General features: G+C 39.3%; 1 long non-coding RNA gene across 1 annotated transcript; it reads right to left on the reverse strand.

Annotated features, from left to right (window-relative positions):
• Positions 1-4,883: 4,883 nt before the first annotated feature.
• LOC132356060 (uncharacterized) lies at positions 4,884-7,113 on the reverse strand. The gene is made up of 3 exons (XR_009499743.1): positions 7,050-7,113; positions 6,243-6,363; positions 4,884-5,153 (listed from the first exon to the last, which is right to left on the reverse strand). It is a non-coding gene; the product is annotated as an uncharacterized LOC132356060 (long non-coding RNA).
• Positions 7,114-9,044: the final 1,931 nt, after the last annotated feature.

A 9,044-nucleotide genomic window follows, 5' to 3' on the forward strand; every position in this document is an offset into this window, starting at 1 on the left:
TGATTGTATTTAATATCCAACTTCATTCTCTCATTTGATAAAATACTATAATTATGTAGTCATTTTAACCTACAATATAATAGTCACCAATACCTGGGTCCCACTCAAAGTTAATCTGTCTAAGCATATATGGTTTATTTATGGAAGTTCCCTTCTATTTCTACTTTGCTGAAAGTTTTTGTGTGAGTGAATGTTGAATTTTATCAAATGCTTTCTCTGTATCTATTCACATGTTTATACATTTTTTCTTTACCTTTTAACATGGAAAATTACAGTGATTAATTTCTTTTTTTTTTTTTTTTTTTTTTTTTTTTTGATTAATTTCTAAGTCCTTGGTTGGTTCTGATCTAATGAGGCGTGACTTTTTTTCTTAGAGGAATGCCCAGTGCAAGTGAGATTTATGATCTGATGTCACCGTTTTGAGATTAATTTAAATCTATCATTCCCTGATGATCGCAAGTGGTGTTCTAATTCTTTAGAATCAACTCAAGGAAGAGGTTATATTTTTGATGTGTTAGATGATGTTTAAATTAGAGACCGAGAGTCTTTTGCAAAGTGTGTTCTGGAGAGCACTAACTCCGTGGAATGCTCACTCAGTCCAAGGTACTTCCATTATCAAAGAAGTTTAGGAAACACCACATACTGTATCTGATACTTAGAGAATCACAAGGTATATTAGCAGATTAAAGTTTCTTGTAAGTCCTGAAAATACATTTATTCATCTAAGTCAAGTATTTCCCAAAGTTATTAGACCATGGAATCTCTTCCTTACCAAACATTTATTAATAGCTTTCGAAACCATTAAAACACTTGGGAAAGTCTTGCCTATTATAAAATGAGCATTTTTGAAGATCTTTATCCAATGAGAGTTTATTAATTTGTGATAATATAGAGGTTTAACAAACTGATGGTTTGTTTTACACTTTAAATGAAATATTATTTCTTATCCTATCAAGAACATAAAAATATCCCAGTAAGCTGAAAAGACATCATTATTCATTACAATCTAAATAACAAACTTCACAGTAGACACATTTGTTTCCTTTAACTATCTTGTATTTTTTTGTAGGAACAAATACTCAGTTGCTGACTTTTTCAGTGTCAGTTAAACTAATGCCAGAAACAACCCCTCACTGCAGCGAAAAAAAGAGACAAATCATGATAGAAAAGAACAAATTTTAAGTTTGCAAGTGGAAAGTGCATTTTTTATACATGTGCCAGAAAGCCTGATTTTAAACTCAATGTACCAAAACTTCATTTACTTGAAGTGCAGTAATTCTGACTTTTGAATAGTTTAACATGCTAAAAGAATGTGGTGACTTTTTAATTAACTTTTGGAATATCTGTGAAAAAAAGAACATATAAAGAAAATTAAAGTCATGTTGCAACAGAAGTTCCGTGAATGCCATATTTTCCCCCCTCTTCTCTGACTATTTAATATCCTCATTAAAAATCTCTCTTCACCACTCGCAGAAGCATTTACAAATTCTATACCACATTGAGGCCGAGTAACCTTCCCCCATGCCAGTCAGCAGGCAGGATTTGGAACATGCTATGTAGATAGATCTTTTAAAAATTGCTTCTTTATTAACTACAATAATACAGTGTATCTTTCCTGTCTTTAAAATACTGGCTCACTTGGAGTTCTTTCTGAGTCTTCAGATTCTTTGTCACTTCTCTTCTGAGGTCACGGAAAATGTGTAAGCTGTTCCAGAAACCTCTAGCAATGAGAAGGACGCGTGACTAAGCAAATCTTTCATTCATAATTTTTTTTCTTCCCCTTGTAACATAATGGGAGAAGAGGATGAAGACCAGTATTTATTGAGCCACTGACGTGTATCAGCATTCTGTTAGGAACTTCATATGCCTTGCTTACAGCAAACCTACAAACATCTCCATTTTGCAGATGAACAAAAGCCTGGACAGGTCACTCAGCCAATCAGTGGTTGGCTTGGATGTGAATTCAAACTTTTCTTGCTCTAAACACCCTGCTGTCTTCCGCCCCATCACGTGCCTTAGTGGCTGCAAATTTCTCCTGATTTGTAAGTACACTTTAACATCTCCAGAACTACAGTTCTTCAAAGAATACTTGAAATATTCTGTTGTCTTTACAGAGGAGAAAAATGAGGTCCCCTGGGACAACAAGGGGTCTCTCCATTTTTTTAAGCTCCATCCCTCCAGTATTCCACAGAATCAGTACCACTAGAGCTGAATAGTCAGGGAAACAAGATCTTCCAATCGGCACCTGGAATGTGTTTGACTCACACTCATGAGCCTCGTGCTGTCTTTTGAAGAAACTCTTTGTTATTATTGGAGCCATTGGTACCACAAGAAAAAGAGCCTGGGTTCTACCGTTCAGAGTTACTTATTGTTTATGAAAATTAAACCCAATGTAAAGCAGGATGCTTAACATAAAAATAGGACCAAAATAGTTTAAAATGCCAAATAATAAGATACTACGAGGCATCTGAGGTGAGCTAATTAATGCACTTGTTAACCTAGCAGTCTGTAATAACAATGTAGATATAAAAAAAAAAAACTCAGACTTTTCGTTTCCTGAACTTCCACAGTCAGCATATTTATGCATTTTCCTGCTGTGAGCCCATTTTATATTTTAATCTTCCTGAGCCTGCAAAATATTATGATAAATTGAGATGTTTACTCATCTTTTGCTAGGATAGCCTGAACATTTTTTCAAACTTCATTAAAAGAACAACAAACCAACAACTGAGAGCAATACTTGATTGTACTGTCCTTTTTGTTAGGAAGGGAATAGGAAGCACTCTGTTTTGTAATGAATAGATGAATGATAATGTGTTCCTCAATGAGATACTGTTTCAAAATCTATTTTATCTCTGGGACTGGGATTTTATTTATGCCCCCAATCAGCTGCTTGATTAGCACTAGGTGTCAGGGCAAAAACCAGGCTTGCCTAAGAACGAAGTTTGGAACTATTACATACCACTTGGCATAGATGAAAGCAGAGAGATTGACCTAAAATGAATCATCGTCTACCTCTTTAAAAATATCCAAAGAAATAGAATTTTCTCCATTCATTCAAATGTTCAGAGTTTCAAAGTCCAGATTATATTGAAAAAGTCTTATATTTATTTTCTCTGTAGTATATGTTTGCAAGTTAATGTTTATTTTTGTACCCAAAACGGCAAACGCACCCTGAGCACATGTTTTATTCTAGGTACTTTTGGAACTGCCTTGGACCTATGTCTTATTTAATCCCCCAATCAAACGTATGAATAAGTATTATTGTAATTAAGATTTTTGAATGGGAAAACCAAGCATTGACAGGGTCCCTTGCCTATTGTAATAATGAGTCTGAGATTAGAAGCCAGTAAATTTGGTATTAGAGCCCACACATTGAGCAATTAAGAAGTGTTTGTTACTTCCAACACTGCCCCTTGTTCTAGTCTGACTAAATCCAGTTCTCTGGAAGACCCCTTTCCTCTTACAAAAGTGTTGGTGCTATTAAGCAAGAACCTTTTCTTCCAAAGTAGGATTAAGCTAGGAAAAAAAGGGCTGCAGGAATATATTTATCTAAGGAACGCCTTTTTCCTCCAAACATGGGTGGAGCATCCCCGTAAACACAAGAAGAAACAGCGGGGCGAGAATGGCTCGCTCTCAGAGTTCCCTTTCTTGGATCCGAGACCAGCAAAATCTTACAGTTTAATCATGGCTGAGGGCTCTTGTAATAAGTAGCAGTGGACAAATACAAAACATACTTGTAACACATTTTCCCTGTGAGATGCTTAAATAATTCAAATGACAAATAATTTGGGCCAGAGTTATTCTTGAGCACAAAGGAGATTTGCTAGCTGTGAATATGGTTTATCTTCTAAGACCTGGGACAAAGACACTAAAAATAAATAAAATCCTTGATATTCCTGTATTTCTATATATCAAGGATTTTATTTATTTTTAGTGTCTATTTTTAGTATTTCTATCTATATATTGTAATATTTCACAAATACATACTTTTATATGTTTATATATCTAGATAGATATATAATCTAGAGACAAATATAGATAGATGTAGATGTGTTACGATAGATCAACCAAGAAAACTCAGAGAAGCTTTTGACCAAATTTTCTATTTTTCAATAAACACATTGTAGGCAAAAGCAATAGACGGATATTATTACTGGCTTAGATTGGTTTTATTATGCTCTTTTGGACTGTCTCATCACTTATTGGTTGTGGATGTTTAAAAACTCTTAAGAAATTTTCAAATAGAGCATCACTGAAACCCTCTTGCACTCCCTATAATGTTTCTTAAAAACCCGCACATATTTAAACCAGAGAGATACAGAATTTTAGAAAGTAAGTATGCACGCAAGGAACTTGGTATTCTACAGGGCAATTTCATTCCATCCTTTCTGTCTTCCACAGACCTCCTTTCTAAGTCCCTGTATGGAGGCTATAATTCTGGCTTTTTCTCTCTCCCTTCAATGTCAGTCCTAAGGCCGCAGGAATACTTAACTACTATACTAATTGTTCTGGGAGGATGGTTCTTGGCGTTTCTCTCTAGTTAAATCACTCTGCTGTGTCAAGAGTAAAGAAAAATCCTTATCCAATTCTTGGTGGTTTTTAGTTAATTGACTTCTAATGAGGTATCTGGTGCCAGCAGCTCCATGAGACTGAAAATGTTTTTCCTTTTCTTTGATTTAGGTCAATCTTGCGTTGAGTTTGAACATTTTTGCACAGCTTGTTCAATGCATGATGGCATATATGTACCATAAAGAAATGCCCTTTAAAAAGGCTATAGGTACCAGAGATATCACAGATTCTTTCTTTTTTTTTTTTTTAAGTTTACTTTTTTTATTTTAAATTTATTATTTATTTATTATTTATTTTTGGCTGTGTTGGGTCTTCGTTTCTGTGCGAGGGCTTTCTCTAGTTGCAGCAAGCGGGGGCCACTCTTCATCGCGATGCGCGGGCCTCTCACTATCGCGGCCTCTCTTGTTGCGGAGCACAGGCTCCAGACACGCAGGCTCAGTAGTTGTGGCTCACGGGCCTAGTTGCTCCGCGGCATGTGGGATCTTCCCAGACCAGGGCTCGAACCCGTGTCCCCTGCATTGGCAGGCAGACTCTCAACCACTGCGCCACCAGGGAAGCCCAGATTATTTCTTAATTGATGGCTATAAGTAAATATAAATAACAATTATTAACATATGTACCTACGTAAGCAAGCACCTTATTTTGCCCACCTCTACCATGGGATTATTTGGGGCACGATTCTCACGTTTTTCACGGTCACTTCTTCACCATGGAGAGTTAGGAGCGTGGATCCACGTTGGCAATAAGACCTCCCAAATATCCTCTCCCCCTCACCCCCAGCTTTTTCTCTTGTTCTTCTCTCCTTTTCCCCACCCTCCCTTTCTCATTCTCTTTTTGGGTTAATATTATCTCAAAAGGGCAAAGGATTCTGGGACTCCTGCTTATCCTATTTCTGTTTGTTACCAAATAAATGCTTAATCAATTGAAAGAGAATGATTTCATTAAGCACAGGAAATAGAGTATGTATTCAAGCTAGGAACAAACAAATAACAAATAAATCAGCAAGGTAGCTAAATTTCAGGTGATAGAACCAGCCAGACATTGCCTCCAGACATTGGCTTCCTTCCTTTGTTAATGACCTGAACTTGGTTAGCGTGTCTCTCTCACAAAGACCCAGTCTTCTTATCTGCAAATCAGAATTCATGTTAGTTGCCAGGGAATTTGACAGGCTTAATACCTAGCACCCCTCTTCCCGAGCCAAGTTCTGAGAAAATTGAGAAAAGAAATGGCAGATAGAGTCCAAATGATCACTTGCATTCATGATAAAGCTTAAGGAAGAGGGAGTAGCTTAGTGTGAGAGCCAAATGGACCTACTAAGTGAATCTCAGAATGAAACATATAACCACAGACTGGACCTGTGAGGCAAAGACCACCTGGATTAGACCTGACGCACGGAGGAACTTCACTTCCTGGGGGCAAGGGAAGAGAAAGAATGAAAGAAAAGAAGACCTGACGTCAGTATGACCAATTTATTCTCCTCGATGTTACTGATCTGATAAATCATTTCATCTCTTCTGGTGGAATAGTGATTAAAGGTTAGAAAAGATCAGAAGTGTTCACATTGGGGGACACTTCTAAAGCTGGAAAGAACAGTTCCTCCAGGTTTCTGAGGTCATAACCCATTGTGCTCAGACATTAAGCTTATTGTCAATCAGGGAAGTAACCACCACCTCAATTTTGGAGGACAGTCTTGTCTTCAATTTCATGGGCTCGTCCGGTACCAGCCACACCTCCTTTGGATCTCCTCCTAGACCCACACGTGAACTGTTCACATTTTCCTCACAGGAGGTTCTGAAATAGGTCAGAATAGATTGCTAAGTAAATGGACTCTAAGACTACATTCTACCCAAGGCTGGAAATTCACACCCTGTTCTATTTCTCCTCTTGCGCTATGTCCAGCCATATGACCCAATGGAGTTTATCAGGGCACTGCAAAAAAGATTAAATGACAACGTTATGATTCAACAATAAAATTCCTCCAAACTGCAGATTCCAGGAGGGAATTAATTCAAATACTGTGCACCTTGTGAGTTCAAGTTTGTAGCTTATGCACAATATATTAGCATCCAAAAAAACTAACCCTACAGCGAGTTCTCTTCCCTTCACAAATCAAGGATCCAAAAAAAAATCATATATTCTAAAATGCATCCAACCCTGCTTCTTATTCCACTTAGACTTAGTTAAAGGGCACCTGATGCCAACCTAGAGTTATTTTTCATTTGGCAGCTGCGGCCCGGATGTTTTTTTTCTCAGGAATGGGGGTAGTTTCTTTAGGATTTTAGAAGTTAAATTATTTCAACATGTAGACTCTGATGCCCAAGACCTTTCTGGAAAGATTCCAGTAGAAGTAACCCCCCGTGGTTATCACCGACAAATGTAGAAAACAAGATTGTTCTCAACTACTAGAGATTTATCCCAGGAAATATAGTTTCAGAACTTAGTATTGCTAAGAAGCTGTAGAAGATACCCATTCTTACCTGAGCAAATGGAGAGCATCTTGGTTTTCCCGTCATTGGAACGGCTTTCAGTTCAGACCACTTGTCTACAATCTGTAATCTGCAAACTTGCTCAGTTGAGAGTAAACTCCTGGCGTTCCAGATGGTTACTCTTGGCACTACTCACCTGCTATGCCTGGGAGGAAAAACTCACTCTTTAGTCTCTTAGGAGTCACTGCTTTCTTGCCAAATTAAAACTTCTCTCTCAGCTCTTTTTGTGTCTTTTCCTCTTTTGTCTCCATGTATTCAAAACCTGTTAATTTCCATTTACCCCTTGAGGCTCATGGCTCTGCAGCTCCGGGTTTACCTCTATAGCCATATCCTTCTGAGTGCAGGCATTGCGTTTTCAGTTCTGTATCACAGTGGCTCTTTGCACTGCTTCCTGTTTCTGAGTTGCTTGGGTCCAAGGTACCTGCCTTCTAGGGAAAATTTCTTCCCTAAATCAGACCCCACTTAAGGACCCATGTTGGAGGTGATTATGGAGCCAGTGGAAAAAAGCCACAGGAATGCAAGGCTGGTTCTTTCTCGTTTTCTTTTTTGGCTGATCTAGAACTGCCTACTTAGACCTAGCATTTACACTTTAAAGACTTAAATCTTACTAATGCACACAGAACTCAGTGTGGCACAAAAATCGTGGTTCAACCTCCTAATATTTAAAAAGGTTGTACACAGAATGCTCGTTTTTTCCTTATGGCTGATATTTGCTCAGAACAAGCTATACTCCTAGGAAAGCTCCAGGAGCTTGCTGCTGAGGCTTCCTGCACCTGCTAAATGCATGTTGGTGTCTCAGCTGCGGCCCACACACAACCTGCATCTCTGCTTGGAGACCACCTGTGTGGCCGGCATCTGCTGAGGCCACCAATGAGGCTGCCATGACTTTACTGACACTGTCTACATGGCCTGCCTGCCCTGCCTGGGGTCCAAGTGGCCTGGATGTCCTCAGAAGCCCTCTTGCTCCAGGCTCAAGGCCAGGGCCTGAGCTGAAGGTTATTCCCATTTGGCAGGTAGAACCTGAGCACCATTCACTTGAAGCCATCTCTGCATGTGTCCCTGTTTCTATGGAAACAGTTACTTCACTGTGGACAGAGCCACCACAAGCAGCACCAAACACTTAGCAGTTCAAATTAAAAGCCTATGGCCTTTCCACAGCAGCTACGAGCCAAAGGCACAAGGGCACAAACATGCCTGGGTTAATATAAGCCTTTACAAAACACCGAGTTAAGAAGTCGTTCTTTCCGCACATTAAGCTCGCATCCCCAAACTGTATTTTTTAGCTACGTCAAACACCTCTTAGTGGGAATGTTCAGCTTATGTAATTCTTCTCTTCTTTTTTTTTTTTTTTTACTTCTCAGTAACTCTGCTTGAGTTTCTGAGGAAGCCTGGGAGTCAGGACCCTCATTCTCCCTACATTCCTGGTCGGAAAAGATTGCAAGAGAGGAGTTACCGGGAAGTCCCAGTCTACCGTGTGCAGATTTTCAATGGAAATGTCAAATCTGTTGCCATAAAAAGGACCAAGAGCGTAGGGATGAAGGAGTTTTGTGAGAATGTGTTTTGGAGAATAGTGCGTCCATCTCATTCTCTGCCTTCCCAATCATGAGAGGTCTGCCCTTCCACCTCATCTCAAACCTCCCAAAGGGCTATTTGGAGAGTGTATACTGTTGTTCCAGCAGGTGATCGGGATAGCAGATTGGGATCTGCCCTGTACCTGGGAAACCTAGACAATGAGGGATCTTCTGAGTAGTCTACGTGGTAAGAGAGACAGGAGATGATTCTCCATGGGGATTTCCCTGTTCTTCCAGTTGTTTCCAGGAACAATGAAGCATAAGTACTTCCTATGGACTAGGTGTGGGTCCATGGGAGAGCTGATGAGAACTGTCTGGTCCAATAAAGCACACCAGATGGGGGTGATGGGGAAGGAATGATGGATGGGCAGGAGCTGGAAGTGAGCTCCTCAGAGCTCAAGAGAGAGCACAAGTG

This window comes from Balaenoptera ricei, chromosome 20 (assembly GCF_028023285.1).
Source record: "Balaenoptera ricei isolate mBalRic1 chromosome 20, mBalRic1.hap2, whole genome shotgun sequence".
Lineage (NCBI taxonomy): Eukaryota > Metazoa > Chordata > Mammalia > Artiodactyla > Balaenopteridae > Balaenoptera > Balaenoptera ricei.